At 47.0% G+C, this 18,934-nt stretch overlaps 1 protein-coding gene across 2 annotated transcripts in view; it reads right to left on the bottom strand.

Moving 5' to 3' along the window:
• The window catches only part of SMCO4 (single-pass membrane protein with coiled-coil domains 4), a 71,865-nt gene extending 63,489 nt beyond the window's left edge, over nt 1-8,376 (bottom strand). The window contains exon 1 of one of the 2 annotated variants that reach the window (XM_082628740.1): nt 8,106-8,376. The gene's annotated coding sequence lies outside the window, so the exon portion shown is untranslated. Of the gene's footprint in view, nt 1-6,186; nt 6,418-8,105 lie in introns of those variants that run through there. The other variant, XM_082628741.1, reaches the window with a different exon arrangement.
• Nucleotides 8,377-18,934: the final 10,558 nt, after the last annotated feature.

Raw genomic sequence — 18,934 nt, 5'->3', positions numbered from 1 at the left:
GGAAGGAAAGCCCCACCACACGCAGAATCGCGCTTCACTACATGCACGGAGGCTATTTCAGAAGCAAGAGCACCTGATTTTCCATCATGTGATCCTTCTATGTTCCCCCAGTTCAGCTCACCAGCCTGGAATCCCTGCCTTGGCTGTGCAGAACAGAACTGGTATCAACGTGCTGCTTATAAGCACTTGCTTCCTCGGGGAGAGGCTCGCAGAAAGACTCTGGCAGGTTACACCAAAATTATAGTGCTCTATTACAGTGCCCAGCCTCTGGGAAAAGCGGAGAGAACGTGAAACCAGGAGCGCTGGCTTCCAGGGCCACGTTGCCACCCCTGGCGGCAGGACACCCTGAGCAGAGCCTTGGTCCTCGGGGGCTCAGCTCCCTCATCCTCCATGGTTATGATAGACACCTCTCCCCCCCCAATTAAGATCCGGAAGCCAAACGAGTCTCATAGCCATACCAGTGATGGATGAAATGCCTACTAAACACTGTCCATTTCTATCACCTAGCGGAATGGCAGCCTGTGGGAAAATGGGCAGCTTCACACACGATATCGGTAGTTGAAACCAGTACAGCCCTCGCGAGCACAGTGTGGGGATTTGCTGTAACAGTTTAAATGAGTAGAACCTGTGGCATACTGATTCCACTCTTAGAGAAACACACGCATGTGTGCATAACAGCATGTATGTATGAAGATGTAACAGCAAAACTAATGAGTCACTTTATACGCCTATCAATGGGGGACTGACTCATAAATTATGATATATCTATACTATAAAATATTTTGTAGACAAATTAAAAGAGAGAAGAACTACATGCAAGAAAAGATCTACAAGATCCATTATGTGAAAAGATAAAATAATGAAACAATATATATGATGCAATCGGATTTATGCTTACAAAAGAAACAAAGGGCTTCCCTGGTGGCGCAGTGGTTGAGAGTCCGCCTGCCGATGCAGGGGACACGGGTTTGTGCCCCGGTCCGGGAAGATCCCACATGCCACGGAGTGGCTGGGCCCGTGAGCCATGGCCGCTGAGGCTGCCCGTCCGGAGCCTGTGCTCCGCAACGGGAGAGGCCACAGCAGTGAGAGGCCCGCGTACAGCAAAAAAAAAAAAAAAGAGAGAGAGAGAGACAATACTGTATGTGTTTGCGTCTGTACAGGCTGATGGAAATTACAATTGGTTAGTGCTGAGGACCCAGCAGGGAGGCGGCACATGGGGGAAGGGTGCCAGAGGAAGGAGGACTCTACATCTTCTGCTCTTCACTTCTCCACTATTTGGATGGGAGGGTGCGGTGCAAGAGCATAATATATTCATGTATCACCTGTATCATTTAGAAAAAAGCCATCGAACTGATTTAAAAATAGCATCACCATCACCAAAACAGGGTTTCGTGTTCTGGTGTGAAACTGACACAGCAATTTGAACAAGTTTTGGTGCCACACTCCAAGGTCTTCCCAAGAGTGACTGATAAAGTTCAAGTGCAGTCTCTAAGCCACAGATGACAAGACTGGATCGGGATCAACAGGGAAGAAGGGAAATGCGGGATGCAAGGAAAACTTTGGGGTAAGCTCTGTGGAAGCTGCAAACCTGTCCTGCCCTGAACCCACTTGGCTCCAGGACACACTTTTCTGAGACTCCTCCCTCTCACCTCCATAGGATGAGAAGAAAGTAAAAACCAGATGAAGAGAGAATGCCCTTTCCCGCAGCAGAGAGGAGGCCACCTGCTGTCACCAGCAGAGCTGCTCCCAGGCGAAGCCAAAGAAAAAGCCTGGCCAGACTCCACCTTCCCGACAAAGGCACTGCGTGCCAGGCTCCTGGGGCTGCAGGGACAGCCAAGGCTGGCAGCCTGAAGCCCACCCATTCGAGCCCCTCCACTTCAGCAAACAACCAGGCCAGCCTCTTTCCACATTCAACACTAAAATCCAAACTGAACCAGTATACAAATCAGAGGGTTCTGCCAACAAAACAGCAACAAGGTGGCATAAGGAGAGATAAATCAGTGGTATCCTGGATAAACATATAGTTACTATTTCTGCTTGTCCATAGTAACACTTCTGTAAATTCAAACATTTGATAAATACCTTTTTTGGCTTCCTAGTAATAATTAAAACAAACACGCAGCCCAAACACACACACGCAGCTAAACATGGAGCAAAAAAGAAAACAGGGCTTCCCTGGTGGCGCAGTGGTTGAGAGTCTGCCTGCCGATGCAGGGGACACGGGTTCGTGCCCCGGTTCGGGAAGATCCCACATGCCGTGGAGCGGCTGGGCCCGTGAACCATGGCCGCTGAGCCTGTGCATCTGGAGCCTGTGCTCCACGACAGGAGAGGCCACAACAGCGAGAGGCCTGCGTACCGCAAAAAAAAAAAAAAAAAAAAAAAGGAAAACAGAGGGGCTTTGCTTAGGACATGCTGCTCAGAAGGCAGCCTGACAGTTGACATCCCCACACAAAACGCTCTCCTCCCATTAAATAGGTACCCTGCTAGTGTGCCACACTCACTGGGCACTTCAACAGTCCACGGCTGGGGGCTACCCACAGGACAAGGAAAAGAAGTCACATCTCGGAGGGAAAGGGGTGACCATCAAACAGTAGGGGAGCGGAGTCCTTGTGCAGTGACTCACCACAGAGATGGCCGTGACTGCGGACACCAGGAAGCAGGCAGACCAATAAAGTAACTCTCAGCCTCCTCTCCATGAGGACACAGCCCAAGCAAAGCCAGAACCCGACCAACTGGCCAGAGCCCAGCAAGAACAAACTATCTGAAGGGCACGGCTACACTGCAATCTGGAAAACGGCAGCCTGGGCAAGTTTCTTACAGACTCTGGCACTGACTAGGGGAGAGGGCATGGCACCAGCATATTTCTGATGCGGCAGTGGTGCATCCTATGATGGGGACATGCGCACACTAGCAACCAGGACCAACCATGTCCCCTTGCTCTGACTCTGGTTCTCCTGAGTATGGCTCAGCTCCCCACCGAGGCTGCACCCTTCAGGGGAGGGTGTTCTCCCCTCCTTGCAGGGCTGGCCACCACTGAGAACTCGCCCACCTCCACTCCCCGTTCCCGACCAGCCCCTGCATGCTTGGTGACCACAAGTCACCCCTGCCTAGAGGCAGATTAACCCTTTGGGGAACAGCCAGAACTGAGGACCACAGCCACTGTGGTCCACTGGGTCCACCAGGGAACCGTGGGGTGCCGACTACACCCCAGGGAGACTTCCTCCTTTGGGGGCTTTTCCCCTTCAACAGTTTCACTACAAGTTTGAATGTTCAAACCAGCACTTCTCTAAATGGGGTCTGAGAACCTGACTTCCATCCTGAGATGCTCCAGGAAAGGTAGAAACTAAGGCCAGGGTGGGTAGGCAAAGACAGGGGAAGGCGCTTTGGGGTTTTCCTCAGGCACCTTTCTCTGGCTGTCATGAGAGACCAAAGGAGGCAATTTTAGTTTCTACAGAGATGTCTGCAGTCTACACACAGTATCTCCACTACCCAGCCTGTGAGGACGAGAAGGGCAGCAGGGAAGGGGTGAGGAGAGAAAAGAGGGTTTGACTGCTCCCTCTCTCAACCCCAATCCAGAGCACTGAGCACCATCCATGCTGGCCCATTCCCTCTGCTGCATCATCCTTGCCACCATCTTAATGTCTTGAGTTCAAGCCCTCATCCTCTCTCATGCCCATTACCCTGATGGCCTTGTTTCTCTTCAGCGCATTTCATAGTCCACACAGCCTACGGAGCCACCAATCTAAACCCCAGCCTCCGGACGGAGTCCAACCCTGGCAGGGTGGGCGTGACTTCTGCCTGCCCAGGCTGTGCCGTCACAGAGATCACAGCTGCCGCTCGGACTGTGACACATGCCACCCCGCCCCCAACTATGAGGATGCACAGGCTTCTGTTTCCTCATCTGTGCAACGGGAATAACACGATCGCCCTCCAGAGCTTCTGTGGGGGTTAATCCAAGCTGAGGAGAGCCCGGCTCTCCAAGAACGACCACGACTCTCCCTGTCCCCAAGCTGGCTCCGGACTCCCTGCTCTTCATCACCTCGCTGTGCTACTTCCTCGTAAAGAATGAATACGAGTAAACGCAGGAGAAAAGAAGGCACATCCGAGATCTAAAAATGAAGGGTCATAACCATTAGGCTACCAAGATGTAGAGGACACCAAAATTAACTCATTATCAAAATAATGTGAGAGGAATGAAGGGATGGGAAGAGAAGGAAACATTACTTTGGAGGAACTGCTTTTAAAACAGACAGCTCTGTGATTTTTTTTTTTTAAAGACTTCATTTTTTCCAAAGATTTAGGAAGATTACATTTCAAAAGCTCACAAAGGAGACCCTTCTGGTTTCTTTCTTAAAACTATTTCTTAATTAATACCTTCAGAGAACTAAGAAGTACTTTTAGAGACTGACTGAATCTTAATAAAATTCTCAGAGAAATTCTGGCATCAGTCACAACAAACACCCTCCTGGAATTTAACTTCCTTTTCCGCATACAACTTACTATGGCAACTCATTTATGATGCCACCACAACCAGTCAAAATCTGCCTGGAGCATAAAAACTTCCAAGCCCCACAAGACAGCCTATAGCACTCGATAGAAATTGGCCCCATATTTAGCCAAATCCTACATCTAACAGAGACTTCCCCCACACCAAACCGTCCAGGTTTTACTGGCAAAGTCAACTCTTCCATCTCCTTCCCAGCCCATATCTGCACTGCCCTCCCACCTTATACTATAGCTCTAACAATGCCTCCTACCAGCTCAAAGTCCCCAAACTCAGTATCTTTTCCCTGTCCCACAAAACGAATAAAAGAGAAGGGCACAAAATGGGCAAAGGGAAACTAGCTACATCCATCTTCAGCCTTCTACCAAAGACGTGTCCCTTCTGGCTTCTGGTTTGGTTCAAGTCCCTCCTTTTTTTTTTTTTTTAATTTTTATTGAAGTATAGTTGATTCACAATGCTGTGCCAGTCCCAGCAATTCCCTCCGTTTAGATGATGGTAGGTCCTAGAATATTCACCACGTGTGCTGAGGATGGAGTGGGCAGCCAAAAGCTAAAAGAAATATTTATAAGTACAAAAACGTACTTTAAAAGCCTTTCTCCCTCAAGGACAATTCCTACTGGAAGACTTAATCCCATTATCCCAAGTGCCCATGGGCGAGGGGAGAGAAAGGGCTGGATGCCAACCATCACTGAGTACCCACTGCAACTCACAAGTGCATCTCATTTAATGCAAGGCAGATACTATCATCCTGATTTTACCTACGGGGAAATCGGGCTCAGAGGGATCAGGCGATGGGCTCAGCATGTACACCAGGCCCATCAGAAATCAAGACTCATGTACTCATAAGCTTTATGCTAAGCACCTGGGGACACCCAGGTGCTTAGGGTAAAACACTGTCCTAGGTTGGAGGGCACTTTATAAGTTTACACATTGCTTTTCATATACGAGATCTCATTCAATATCACAGCCCTGTAGGATAGTTAAGAATTACTTTTCCACTACTGTAAAACACTGTTTGGTTTCAAAGGTCATCAGTAACTTGTGAAAGCCAGTGGTAGCATTTATTCGAGTTGTACCCTGTCTAAGCTTTGTTTCCTCACCTCACAGTGTCTGATAAATGGTAGGGGCTCAAATGACAACTAATATTAGCAACGTGGTTTTTATTAATTTAATAGCCCTCAGCTAAAGTAAAATTTATACACACACACACACATATAAACTACAGATATTTTAAAGATTCAACTTAATTACCTGCTAGAGAGGATATAATTTTAACACTACCTCAAACTTAGAGAGAACCACTAACTGTAGCTGCCAAGAAACTGACAGAAAAGAATAACTGAAAATGATGTGGTCAAACCCAATATGGATTTTGACAGCTACTAATGCAAGAGAACAGAAGGACAGGAGCATTCAGTTATGATAAAACACACAAAAAATCCTCCTCTCCCTCCAGCATCATGGCTTGACCGTGAAGGTGCTGTTTGACCCAACCATGTCATTTCAGCTCTGTGATGACCCTCAGCATCCAAAATGAGATGGCCAGCAAGTGACACAGATGTTCTAGTGAGAGGTCGCCCAGGAGGTCTAGGGAATAGGGGTGGGGCAGATACATTATTACCTTGAGCTATTTTTAATGTGCTGCATCTAATGCACTGTTTGCCTCACTTAATTTTACTCACTTGAAAAGAAACCTGGGAAGTTCAGAAATGCCAGATGCAACAGGGATCAGCTCCCCACTTCTTCAGCTAGAACGGAAAAGACGACAGAAGTGTGTTGGTACAAGGATGGCAGCATCAGTCAGACAGAAGGAAATCTCTGCTACTATGGCAATGAGAGATCCTGGGGAGGTTCTTCGAGAAAGGCTGAGCCAAGACCCATCCAACTGAGCATCTACTCCAGGCTTGAAGGTTCAAACAAAAGAATCAAATTCAGGTCCACAGATGAAACATACGTAATTTTTTTAAGCACAGTTAACAGCTTTATGGTAATGACAGCTGGACAGCCATGTAAACTAACTGCCTGCATGAGAACAATATCCATACTGTAAATCTAATACCAATTATTATTAGTTTTGGGGTTTGTTTTACTTTATGCAGCCTTTCTTGCTTCTTAGTTGTGTTAAGTCCACCCTAATTTCTTTGTAATAGGCTGAGTTTGATTTTGTGTGGCCGATCTCGATTTACAAGGAAAAAGATGTCAGTCTCCCTCAGACACCTTCTCCTGCGCCATCAGACTGTCTAGCTCTTTATTTATACCCTATTTTGCAGATAAGGAAACTGAGTTCCAGAGAAGGGGAAGTGATGCATCCAAGGCTATAATCCTTGCTAATATATCTAGGATTAGCACAAGGGCTCAAGGCCTACAATGTAGATCTCCAGCTCTGTCACTGTTGCAAATGACCTGGCATACTTGTGTCTTGAATACGAAGTTTATTTGGAGGGGGAAGAAAAAAAAAAAGCTAACATGAGTCATCTCCTTTGTCAAGGGGCACCACACAGATTGTTCTAATAAAGCATCCAGCATCTCCAGAACCACTTGTTTCTGAAATAGCCAACCTCAGTCCCAGAGAATAAAAGGCCATGTCTTATGCCCCTTCAGGATACCCACGACCCTATGAGCAGATGCGCTGCAGGGCTTTGGGGATCTGCTAGCCCAGCCCAGGGAATCCAGACATTGCCGGTATGGGAGACGGAATGGGGTGGGTGGGTGGCTAGGGGAGGGTCAGAGTTGCGTTTTCTCCCGGCAACAGTTATGATTTCATGCAGCCCAATCTTACTCCCCTTGGAACATCTAAATATCCCATCCACTCAGGGGTCCCTCCTCAACTTCCCCAGGACAAAATCACTGCAGTCTGGGAGGTGAATCTGGCAGACCGGGAGGGACGGTATTTGACCCAAGCCGTAGAGGAAGCACCGCTCCGCTCCCTCCTCCACCAGTTACTGGAACTCCCCACCGGATCTTCAGACGCCAAGAGGCGTCCCCCACTCTGAGCCCGACCCCTCTTTCAGCGTCTGCCCCAACGGAGGCGCGAGAAGGCAAAGCCCACTCCCCATCGCTCTACACCGCCACCCACTCGCCTCCGGTCCCCCCAGTGGCCGCCCCCCGTGGGCCTCCCTCCCTCCTCACTCGCGGGGTCCCCGCCGGACACTTGCCTGCTCCAGCCCGAGAACCTGAGCGCACCCCTTTCTCTCCGCCCGCAGAAGACCCGCGTCTCCCGCCTCCGGCCCAGACCCCACTCTCCCCGCGTCCCTCCGCGCCCCGGGTGTCAGCCGCGCACCCGCACTTCCCTCCCGGCCCGTGCGGGCTCTGTCCGCCCCAACTTTTCCCGGCCGCGGCGCCAGCCCCGCAGCGGCAGGGATCCCGCGTCCCGCGCCGCGAATGGCGGGCGGGCTCGCGTCCCCTCGGCCCCGGCCCGCCCCGCCGGCACGAGTTGCGCTCGGGACTCGCTCGGCGCCCGGGCCTCGGCTGTCCGCCCGGCTCAGAGGAGGAGCCGGCGTGGCGGGAACCGCGTGTCCCGGTGCCGGCACCCCCGCCCGGTGCCCGGTGCCCACCCGCGCCGCTCCCTGCCCACCTGCCCGCCCGCCCCGCCGCCGCTCACCTCCTCCCGCGCCGCCGCCGCCACTGCCGGGAAGACGTGGCAGTGGCCGCCGCTCGAGCTCCCCGCCTCGCCTCTTCTCTCGGCGTCCGCGCGGGCGGCTCCGGCGCGCCGGACCGCAGCGCCAGGCGCCCTCTGCCGCCGGGAAGGCGAATCCTCTCGCCCTAACCCTAACTCGCCGGCCGCCCCCGCCCCAAGGCTCGCTCCCAGCCTGGTTCCGCTCTGCCGGCGACCCTCCCTTGCGGCGGCCCCGGCCCCGCTGCTGCCTCTGGGGAGCCCGCCCTGACCAGCCAGCCGCTCGGCGCCCTTCCTCCGTGCCCCACCTGGGTCGATACATTTCCTGCTTCTCTGAATCTGAATGCCTCGCCCACGAAAAAGTAAAATAGGGTTGGGGAACAAACACCACGTCTCTCGTGTTCGTCAATCTCTCTCATAGGGCTAGGTTAGCGCCCTGCCTGGAATACCCAAGGACGCAACAAATACTTCTTGAAGCAGCGAAAGAGTGAATGAATGAGTAGAGATTTTGGCCGCTCTCCACCCACGTAGGCTTCTAAGCCTCCAGAGGACAGATATCCCCACCTGGATTTTTTTTTTTTTTGTAAATTACACACACACACACACACACACACACACACACACACACACATTTGCGCAGCGTTGCATGAATAAATAGGATTCACAATTCCCCACCTCAGACGAGCACCAAAGTTGCACAAGGCCTGCAGCTCAACGTTATTCAGGGCCTTTAGTCAAACAGACTTAGGTTTTACATAGATCTACCACTTAAAAGCTGGGAACTCTCGGGAAAGCTAATCTCCCTGGGCAGTTACCTCATCTATAAATTAAGAGTAATAAAATCTACTTCATAGAGTTGTTGTGAGGATTAATTGAGATCCTGCACTGTGTGTAAAGCACTTTGCTCAACCCCTCCACCCCACCTATACTGTATCTAAGTGGTAGCTGTTACTATTATTACTAATCTAGTAGGTAATAAAAACTATAGGCAAAAAGTAAAATAAGGGCTACCTTTTCATCTGGGGACACCTTAATACCCTTGTATGTGGGGTATTGTCACCTATCCAAGAGAGCCAGCCCCAGGAGCAAGGCCTTCCCAGTCCCTCTTCTTCCCCACCCCGAAGAATTAACGGATCTTGGGTTTTAAGACCAGTTATGAGCTGGTCTTAAGAGCTGTAGAACTGGCTCTCCTGTAGGTTTTCCCCCTGAGTTTCGGTGGCCAATCTCTTAATGAACAAGTGTTTATTTTATTGCGAAGGCAGTCAATGTTTAAGGGCCCCTGTGGTCTACAGATTCCTCCTGTTTTCTCCTTGCCCTCTCTCAACACCTTGAGGCCGTCTTTTCATTTTTAACAGTCTCCTTCCTCTGCACATAAAACAGCAGTGAGTGCAATGAAGTGGCATCAGAGCAGACTGGGCTGGAATCCCAGCCAATCCGCCTTGGGCTTTCTGCACTTCAGTTCCCTCAATTGTAAATTGTGGAGAATGATGCTTATCTGTGACATTGAGAGAATTGGTGATCCAGTCTGTGAGTGAAGTTCCTGGAACATATAGGCGTTTAATAAAGGGCAGCTATCGATTCATTTATTTAACAAGCATTTAGGGAGCATCCACTGGGTGTTGTAGGTGCTGGAAGAGTGAGGGAAACAAACATTGGTGAGGTACGATTCTTGCCCTCAAAGGAGTCTGAGGTCTAGTGGATGAGACAGGCACCCACGTGCTAGGGCAGAGGGGTTGGGAGGATATAAATGCTGCTAATATGAAATTAACAAGCCTCAGTTCCAAATTGGGGCAGTGTTTCTGCAATATAGATTGCTTTAATTCATTATAATTGTAAATGCCATTTTCCTCTAAATATGTACATAACTTTCCAAGACCACTGCAAAAAATTAATGAATAATTTTGTGAGGCAAACAGAACCATTTGATGTAGGGTTCAGTCCCTTAATAAGGTGACTCCAAATGCTTCCTTATACTAGAAATAACATGTACATTGTGTCTTTGTGAGAGTACCAGGATTTATAAGTTAAAGTTGCATATCTTGCAATGCATATCTAAGAGGGAAAGTCCACATACTGTGGACCTCTAATGTATCACACCGCCTACCCATGCCCATGATGTAGCCCCCTCCCTATTAACCCTGGGCTTGGCCACACGACGTGTTTTGGCCACTGGGACATCAACAAACATGGCAAACGCAGGGATGTTTGACGAGCACTTGTGCCTCGCTCCTTGCCTTCTTGAAACACTGTGAAGAAAGTGAAGAAATCTGGTCCAAGCTTCCTTAAAAATGAAAGATTCAGGCAGAGAGAGGCTCACCACCCCAGCTGTAGCAACTCCCAGCCAACCCACCAGCTGAATGTAGCCACATGAGAGAGTCTAGGCACGACTAGCCAAAATGACCCAGGCAACCCAATAGTTGTGAGAAATAAAATGGTGGTTGTTTTAATCCACTAAGTGCTGGCAGCAACAGATAACTGATAGACACATCACAAACAGGCGTTTCGCCAGTTGCAAGGTCTCGGTTAAATTCAGCCAAAGTCAATACTCTCACTAGTGTTTTCTGTCATGAAGCGTTCAATTGAAGTTAATATGTCTCCGCTTAGCAGAGTATCACACTTTAAGTCATTCCTTCTTTCAAATTTCTTCATTGAATGGCTACTGAGCCTAGTACTAGTTAAAGTCCTTTTGCAGCCAACAGGACAATAAGCTGGCAAAATCAGCTTAAAAACCACTTTAAACATTATAACTCCTTGGAACACAGCAGGTGTTACAGAGGTTGGGTATTTAGCTCTCTCTCTTTTTTTTTTTTTTTTTTTTTTGGCTGCGTCGGGTCTTAGTTGCGGCATGTGGGATCTTTTGTTGCGGGGCGCGGGCTCTTCGTTGCGGGTGCGGGCTTCTCTCTAGTTGTGGCGCATGGGCTCCAGAGCGCCTGGGCTCTGTAGTTTGCGGCACGTGGGCTCTCTCATTGAGGCATGTGAGCTCAGTAGTTGTGGCGCGCAGGCTCAGTTTCCCCAGGGCATGTGGGATCTCAGCTCCCCTACCAGGGATGGAACCCGCATCCCCTGCATTGGAAGGTGGATTCTTTACCACTGGACCACCAGGGAAGTCCTTATCTCTCTATTTTATTATAAACTTCTTGATGATGGACACCTTGTCCAATTTGACAAGGTTTGACTATAGATCATGAACATCAGAGAAGGAAGGGAAGTTAGATCCGCTAATCTACCACCTCATTTTATAGATGAAGACACTGGGGCTAAGTGAGATTAGAAGAGCCTTACAAATTCCTAGGGTCCTGGAGCTGGCTCAGAGCAAAACTGAGATGACCAACTCAAAGATTTTTACACTGTTTCTTGGATTGGATTGTTCGGTGGGTTGTATTTCCTTTGTGACATTGGTTGCTACTAAAAATATCCTTCCCATGTTCAAAAGAGCTTTACAACTTTCCTTTATATTTAGGATAAAATCCAAAGTCTTCATCTTGCCCCACAGGGTCTGGTGCAGCTAGCCCTCCAGAGGCATTCGTTTGGCAAACCCATCCCTCAGAACACTCCGCCCACTCCAATTTTTTTCTGTCCTCACATCACTCCACACAAGATTCCAAGCCCTGAATGAAAGCCAGCTTGACCTGGCTTGGTCACATGACCTAGCTTGATCACAACCCCAACCCAAGAAGAATGGGGCTCCCCGAATGAAATCCCTGAAAGTTAATCATCAGGTGTTGTTACCAAAAGAAGAGAAAGTGGATGGGAGGTGACCAAAGCCAATGAATGTCCACTACATTATCTCTCAGACCTCAGCTTAAATGTCACTTTCTCAGGGAAGCTTTTCTTAACTACTCCATCTGTGATACTCTTTCATGACACTCCTGATTTTTCACTGTTCTCATCACATATTATAAATACATATTTATTTGTTTGTTTGTTTCTGTCATGGTCTCCCTCCATGAGAGAAGGGACTGTGCTTGTTTACCCACCACTATATCCCCAACACCTGGTGTGGAGCCTAGGGCATAATCGGCTCTCAATACTTATTAAATGAATGAATGAATGAATAATATGGGCCTTATGATTCTTCTGACTCAGTCCACATGACATTAGCTTTGTAAAATGGCGAAAAAACAAAGAGAACACGAGGGTATAGGTTTGTGGAAGACACACCTTGTTGTGACAGTGAAGAGGACAAGAACTCACACTCAGGATGAAGGAGGAAACACTACCTTGTGCATTCGATGTGCCATGTTGTGCTGGGCTGTGCCAGTCTTGAGAAATAAATTATAGAAGCAGCGAGGTAAGAAAGGGGAGGTCTAGAATGGTGAAGGCAGCGTGCCTCAGAGTGTGTTTGCAGAAGTAGGAAGCCTCAAAGCTGAAATTGGGTTCGTGGCCTGGCTGCAGCTGCCAGGAGCACAGGTCAGCCGTGTATGTTCATAAAATTGCTACCTCGGCCCCTTCCGTACCCGGCTGTGTAGCCTCTACAGCAGGGTTGCAGGCTCATCTGCTGATGGCCGCAGGTCCTTGGAGATGTTTTTGCTACTCAGGGGCAAAACAAGATCTTATTAGAGCAATGTAAAGCTAAATGCATTCCATTTTTGTATCAATGAATATGAGACTTGTGATAGCTTGGGGGTTTTTTTTCAGCCATTTTTCAGCAAAATAAAAACTTGGCAATATCAGTACCCCCCTAAACGTTTTTGTAATGTTACAGGGCCATGCAATCTGAAAGTCTTGGACGTTACTGCCTTACAATCTGAGAGACCTGGGTGACCCCTGCAAAGGCTCAGCAGACTCAATAGACCATCACTCATTCAACTGTTGTTGTTTGAATCGCGCCTCTGTTTCATTTCCTGCCTGTCACCTACATGGCAGACACATTAGCTGGTCAGAACGTACAGCCTAAAGAGGCTTCACTCCCAGGACCGCGTCTGTGGCCGTGGGTCAGGAGGAGATTGGTGGTGGCTCCGGAGATGTCCAGTCAGGAATGAGGCTCTGGGCTTGGGGTCTGGTCAATGACGGAGTACGTATGTATGTGTGTGTGCACGTGTGTATGCATGCACGCATGTAGGTGTGTGCTTGTGACAAAGGGAGTCCTTCTTAGTTCACCAACACTGTTCCAACAGAGGGGGGCTACTTACTCCTAGGAGGAGATACTGTTTTTAATCCCTGTCTTACAAAGGGGAAAACTGAGACCTAGCACACTTAAGTAACTCACCTAAAGCCCAACTGAATATAGACGTCAAACAGTTAACACCTTTGGCAATGTTTCCCTCCGCAGGTACACAATTGGTGTTAAAGTTAAATCCAGTAAGAATTCCCAGAAGCTGACATTCTGGAAAGACTCTTCTAGAACTAGAAAAGGGGTGAAATTTATCTTCCCTAAACTGAGGAAAATACCCAATTTCTTGTATTTGACAAGTGGTGTAGCATTAAGCCCCATACATTTACATTTCCACCAGAAGCTAGCCTGCCCATTTCATACACTTAGCTGGAATTTGAATTCCTCAGAGAAGACTACTGCATAAGTATCAAGTATTATAATAAAAACGTCTTGGGGGCTTCCCTGGTGGCGCAGTGGTTGAGAGTCCGCCTGCCAATGCAGGGGACACAGGTTCGTGCCCCGGTCCGGGAAGATCCCACATGCCGCGGAGTGGCTGGGCCCGTGAGCCATGGCCGCTGAGCCTGCGCGTCCAGAGCCTGTGCTCCGCAACGGGAGAGGCCACAACAGTGAGAGGCCTGCATACCGCAAAAAAATAAAATATGTCTTTTTCTCACCGGTAGTAATATCATACATATATACTTTAAAAAAAAAAAAAAGACTTGAAACCAAATTTTATACCTACTCAATTCTGCAGTAAAGAGAGCCTTGCCCATTTTCATAAAGCTATAAAATCCCAGCTTTTAAGGAAAGTTTTAGGATCTCTGCTTTCATTTGTACAAAGACATTGGAGCAGTAATGAAAAGTTCAACCAAGATCTTCATGCTCACTGCTTCTGGGTTTCTGAAATTTAAGTCTTCAGCTAAAGAATGGAAAGGAATCCCTACTCCACCCCACCGCTAGCAACCAAAGCAAACTCTCAAGCCAGCAACACCAGTGGATTCTTTCAACTTAATGCCTTCACAACTTTCTCCCTGCTGACAAATGTTAAGTTTCTATTTCAACAGAAATAAGAGCTTCATTAACTTGCCTGTCTTCATGGTCATCTAATTCCTTTCAGGGTTTCATGGCATTTTTCTTTTTGGCTCGGGAAAGTAAGACCACAGTAACACACAACTCCCCAGAGCCCCATTAAAGGCAGAACGGTTGGAATGGTTGGCGTGGGTCGAACAGAGCAGGAGACCCCACCTTTATTGCATAGGTTGTAAATATTTCACCACAGGTTTTCAATTCCAAACCAAAAAGCAATGTTTCTTAACTACCTTAACTCTCAGATTCATAACCCTTAAGATGTTCATCAGTGATTCATATACCAGCAGCCCCTTTGGTCTGGCACATTTTTTAACATCAAACGGTATTTCCTATCAACCGTGCGCTTGTCCTCAAAGGAGCCTCATCATCATCAGAAAGCACTGATGTGGTTTCTAGCCTATACTTAACTCTCCCATCACTCCACGCGTACTTCCTGAGCACTTCGTATGCGCAGGCACTGTGCTGAGTTTTGTGAGTGGAGAGGCAAACAAAAAAGACACAGTCCTTTCCCTCCCTAGAAAAGCTCACAGACCAGTGGAGAGAAAAATAAACATGTAATTACAAATGATTTTAAGTGTTTTGAAGAAAAAGAACAAGGCACCTTGAGAAAGTTTAATAACAGGACCTAATTCTAAATTGAGAGGTCTGGGAGGAACTTTCTGGAAGTGACCTTAAAGCAGAGACCTGCGAGATGAATGGGGGTTGGCTCCATGGGGAGCCCATGCTGGGGTACGTGGTCCTCCTCACCCAGGGATTCTGTATTTCTTGGATGATGACCAGGACAAGGAGTGCAACTCCATAGTACCTCATTGCTTTCAGAGAGGGATCCTGGGAGACCTGTGGCCTCACAGGTACAGACACAGGACAGGGATGGTCTTCCTTCACTACTCAACCCACACTTTGCTCTCTCAACTCCTGATTCCTGGTGGCAGCACTTGGGTGAGCACATCAAGTGAGGATCACTTAGGTTACCTGTCCAGGTGAGTGTTTTACCTGGTTCCTGTGTGTGTGCAGCCCCTACACCTAAGCTGTAAGCTCTTGGAGAGCAGGTGACTCTTTTATTCTCCTTGCGTGATGCTCACAGTGCCTAGAAAAGAGCTTGATGCGTAGCTGCTGTTCAGTGAACACCTGCTTAATTGAATTGGATTTCATCTCAGCGTTTAGTTGTGTGGTAAACATCTGATATGAAAGAAGAGCCACACTAGACAAAGTAAGTATGCTTTAGAAGAGCAGAGATTAAAAGAAAATGGCATGAAGAGTATAGGAATGGAAACACTTTCTGAAGCTTCAGGAAATCTGGCCTGTATGGCTTTGATTGACTCTGAGAGACCACAGTTCCTCGGGTCTAAGACTCAGCTATAAGATGCAATGCTGATTTGATTGAACAACAGTTTACTTTTCTGGGCATGGGGAGGAGGAGAGGGCTGCTTTCGGTGTATACACATATTGAGAGTGATATCCTGATTTCAGAAACATCAACATGTTCCCAAAAAGTATATCTTATAATAATTATTTTAAAAATCAGTACTCATCCCTAGTTTTCATGGGACTTAAAATTTATCTTCTCTTTTTTGTCTGCCTTATAGCCACAGTAATTTTTTTCTTTTCTGTCTTCTTCCTTTCTTTTTGGATAATAGTGCCTCAAATTCCTCTGAGAAATTATTCTTCCTCCCTAGATACAGTCTGCTGAGGTATTTGATCAAGGTGCCCAGCTCTCCTCTAGTTCAGAGATGGGCACCTGACCTGAGCTAGGCCCACTCAGACATTGGAACAATGATCAAGGATTGAAAACCTGGCCCCAAGATGGAACTTACTTATTCTAGATATGGGATACAGATAAGACTGTCCAGAAGCTTCTGCTACAGAAACTGCCTGGCTCCAGAGTTAGTTTCTGTTATTTACAGCCAAGAAATGCTAAATCATACACTGCCCTTGACTGCTGGTACATGTAGAATTGGAGTTCTTTTTTTTTTTTTTTTTTTTTTGCTGTATGTGGGCCTCTCACCATTGTGGCCTCTCCTGTTGCGGAGCACAGGCTCTGGACGCGCAGGCTCAGCGGCCATGGCTCACGGGCCCAGCCGCTCCGCGGCATGTGGGATCTTCCCGGACCGGGGCACGAACCCACATTCCCTGCATCGGCAGGCGGATTCTCAACCACTGCGCCACCAGGGAAGCCCAGAATTGGAGTTCTTAACCGGGGGTCCATGGGCTTGGAAATGGTCCATGGATGGCCATTAGGAGTTCCACAAATATGATATAATTTTTATACCTGTAGATAATGCATTTTGGGGGTGAGATGGCCTACAGATAGCTTTCATTAGATTCTCAAAGAATCCGTGGCTGAAAATAGATTAGAAACCACTGATTCCAGAACAAGGATTCTTAAGCAAAGCCTGTGGATAAATCTGGTTGGGGGAAAATGATATCTTTGTTTTCACTAGCTTCCATGCATGTTCCTCTCCATTATGAATATAAGCAACAAACCACAGTATTATTAGCAATATCTGTGACTTCGGCACCAATAGAATTCAGATATTTTCATATCACATTATAGTGTTGCAGATTTCTCAAAATATAACGTACACGTCTCACCACTTTAAAATTACAGTGTTATTAGATCCACAGCTAGGTTTCATTAGTCAATGTATTAACGAAGTATACATAACACTTGATCACCAAATACTTTAATATTTTATAACTGCGTCTCAATCTAATTGGCTTCCATTGTAATAATGTATGCTTTATTTCATCTAAATTATTATCTTAAGAAAAGGTCCAAAAGCTTCATCAGACTGCCAAGGGGCTGATAATACAAAAAGGTTACTAGCCCCCTTGGGAAAAACTTGGTAGGACTGTCTCCTAGCCTTACGGGTATTGGTTCTACAGCCTTACCTGTATAACTTCTATCCTGTAGTTCCTCTCCTTTCAACAACCTGACATATTGGCTCCCAGTATTGCTACCTCTGAATTTCTCCAAAGCAGCAGGCATTATTGCCTGTGATCCAGAGAAATACACACACTTCTATGAATCATAAGACAGAAAAAAGCAAAATATTAATAATAAATTTTAAAATTAAAGAGAGAGATCTGGAATAGTTAAATCCATGAAGACAGAAAGCAGATGAGTGGTTGCCACGGGCCAGAGGGAGGAGGAAAGGAAAGGTAACTGCTTAATGGATGCAGGGTTTCCTTTTGGGGTGATTGAAATGTTATGGAACTAGAAAGAGATGATGGATGCAGAGCATAGCCCTGTGAATGTACTAAATGCCATTGAATTATCCACCGTAAAAGGGCTACTTTTATATTATGTGAATTCTATCTCAGTAAAACATAAGGTAAAATAATCAATCAGGGTTTCCCTGGCAGCACAGTGGTTAAGAATCCGCCTGCCAATTCAGGGAACACGGGTTTGAGCCCTGGTCCGGGAAGATCCCACATGGCGCAGAGCAACTAAGCCCGTGTGCCACAACTACTGAGCCTGCGCTCGAGAGCCCGAAGCCACTACTACTGAGCCCACCTGCCACAACTACTGAAACCCAAGTGCCTAGAGCCCATGCTCCACAGCAAGAGAAGACACTGCAATGAGAAGCCCGCACATCGCAACAAAGAGTAGCCCCCGCTCACTGCAACTAGAGAAAGCCCGCACGCAGCAATGAAGACCCAGTGCAGCCAAAAATAAATTAAATAAATAAATTTTTTAAAAAAATCAATACGTAAGAGGAAACTCCATTATAAAGTCACCTGGGAATTCAAGGGCCTACTTAGAGGAATGAAGAAAAAAGATCCTTATCACCTCACACCAGTTAGAATGGGCATCATCAGAAAATTTACAAACAACAAATGCTAGAGAGGGTGTGGAGAAAAGGGAACCCTCTTGACCTGCTGGCGGGAATGTAAATTGATACAGTACTATGGAGAACAGTATGGAGGTTCCTTAAAAAACTAAAAATAGAATTACCATATGACCCAGCAATCCCACTACTGGGCATATACCCTCAGAAAACCGTAATTCAAAAAGAGTCATGTACCCCAATGTTCATTGCAGCACTATTTACAATAGCCAGGACATGGAAGCAACCTAAATGCCCATGGACAGATGAATGGATAAAGAAGATGTGCTACATATATACAATGGAATATTACCCAGCCATAAAAAGGAATGAAATTGGGTCATTTGTAGAGGTGTGGATGGACCTAGAGACTGTCATACAGAGTGAAGTAAGTCAGAAAGAGAAAAACAAATATCGTATATTAACGCATATATGTGGAACCTAGAAAAATGGTACAGATGAACCAATTTGCAAAGCAGAAATTGAGACACAGATGTAGAGGACAAACGTATGGACACTAAGGGGGGAAAGCGGGGGTTGGTGGTGGTGGGATGAATTGGGAGATTGGGATTGACATGTATACACTAATAAGTATAAAATAGATAACTAATAAGAACTTGCTGTATAAAAAATAAAGTAAATTAAATTTTAAAAATAAAATAAAATAAATAATAAAGAGAAAAAAAGATCCCAAAGTTTTATGCTATTTTGTTTCCTCTCTCCCCTTCCCCCCACCCGCCCCCCGAGTTGCTCATGTACACTGCAATTTTAGCTCACTTACGAAATTGCTAATGTGTACTTTA

This window comes from Mesoplodon mirus, assembly GCF_964341445.2.
Source record: "Mesoplodon mirus genome assembly, chromosome: 7".
NCBI lineage: Eukaryota > Metazoa > Chordata > Mammalia > Artiodactyla > Ziphiidae > Mesoplodon > Mesoplodon mirus.
Note: the sequence above shows the minus strand (reverse complement) of the source record. Positions and strands in the feature narration are given on the sequence as shown.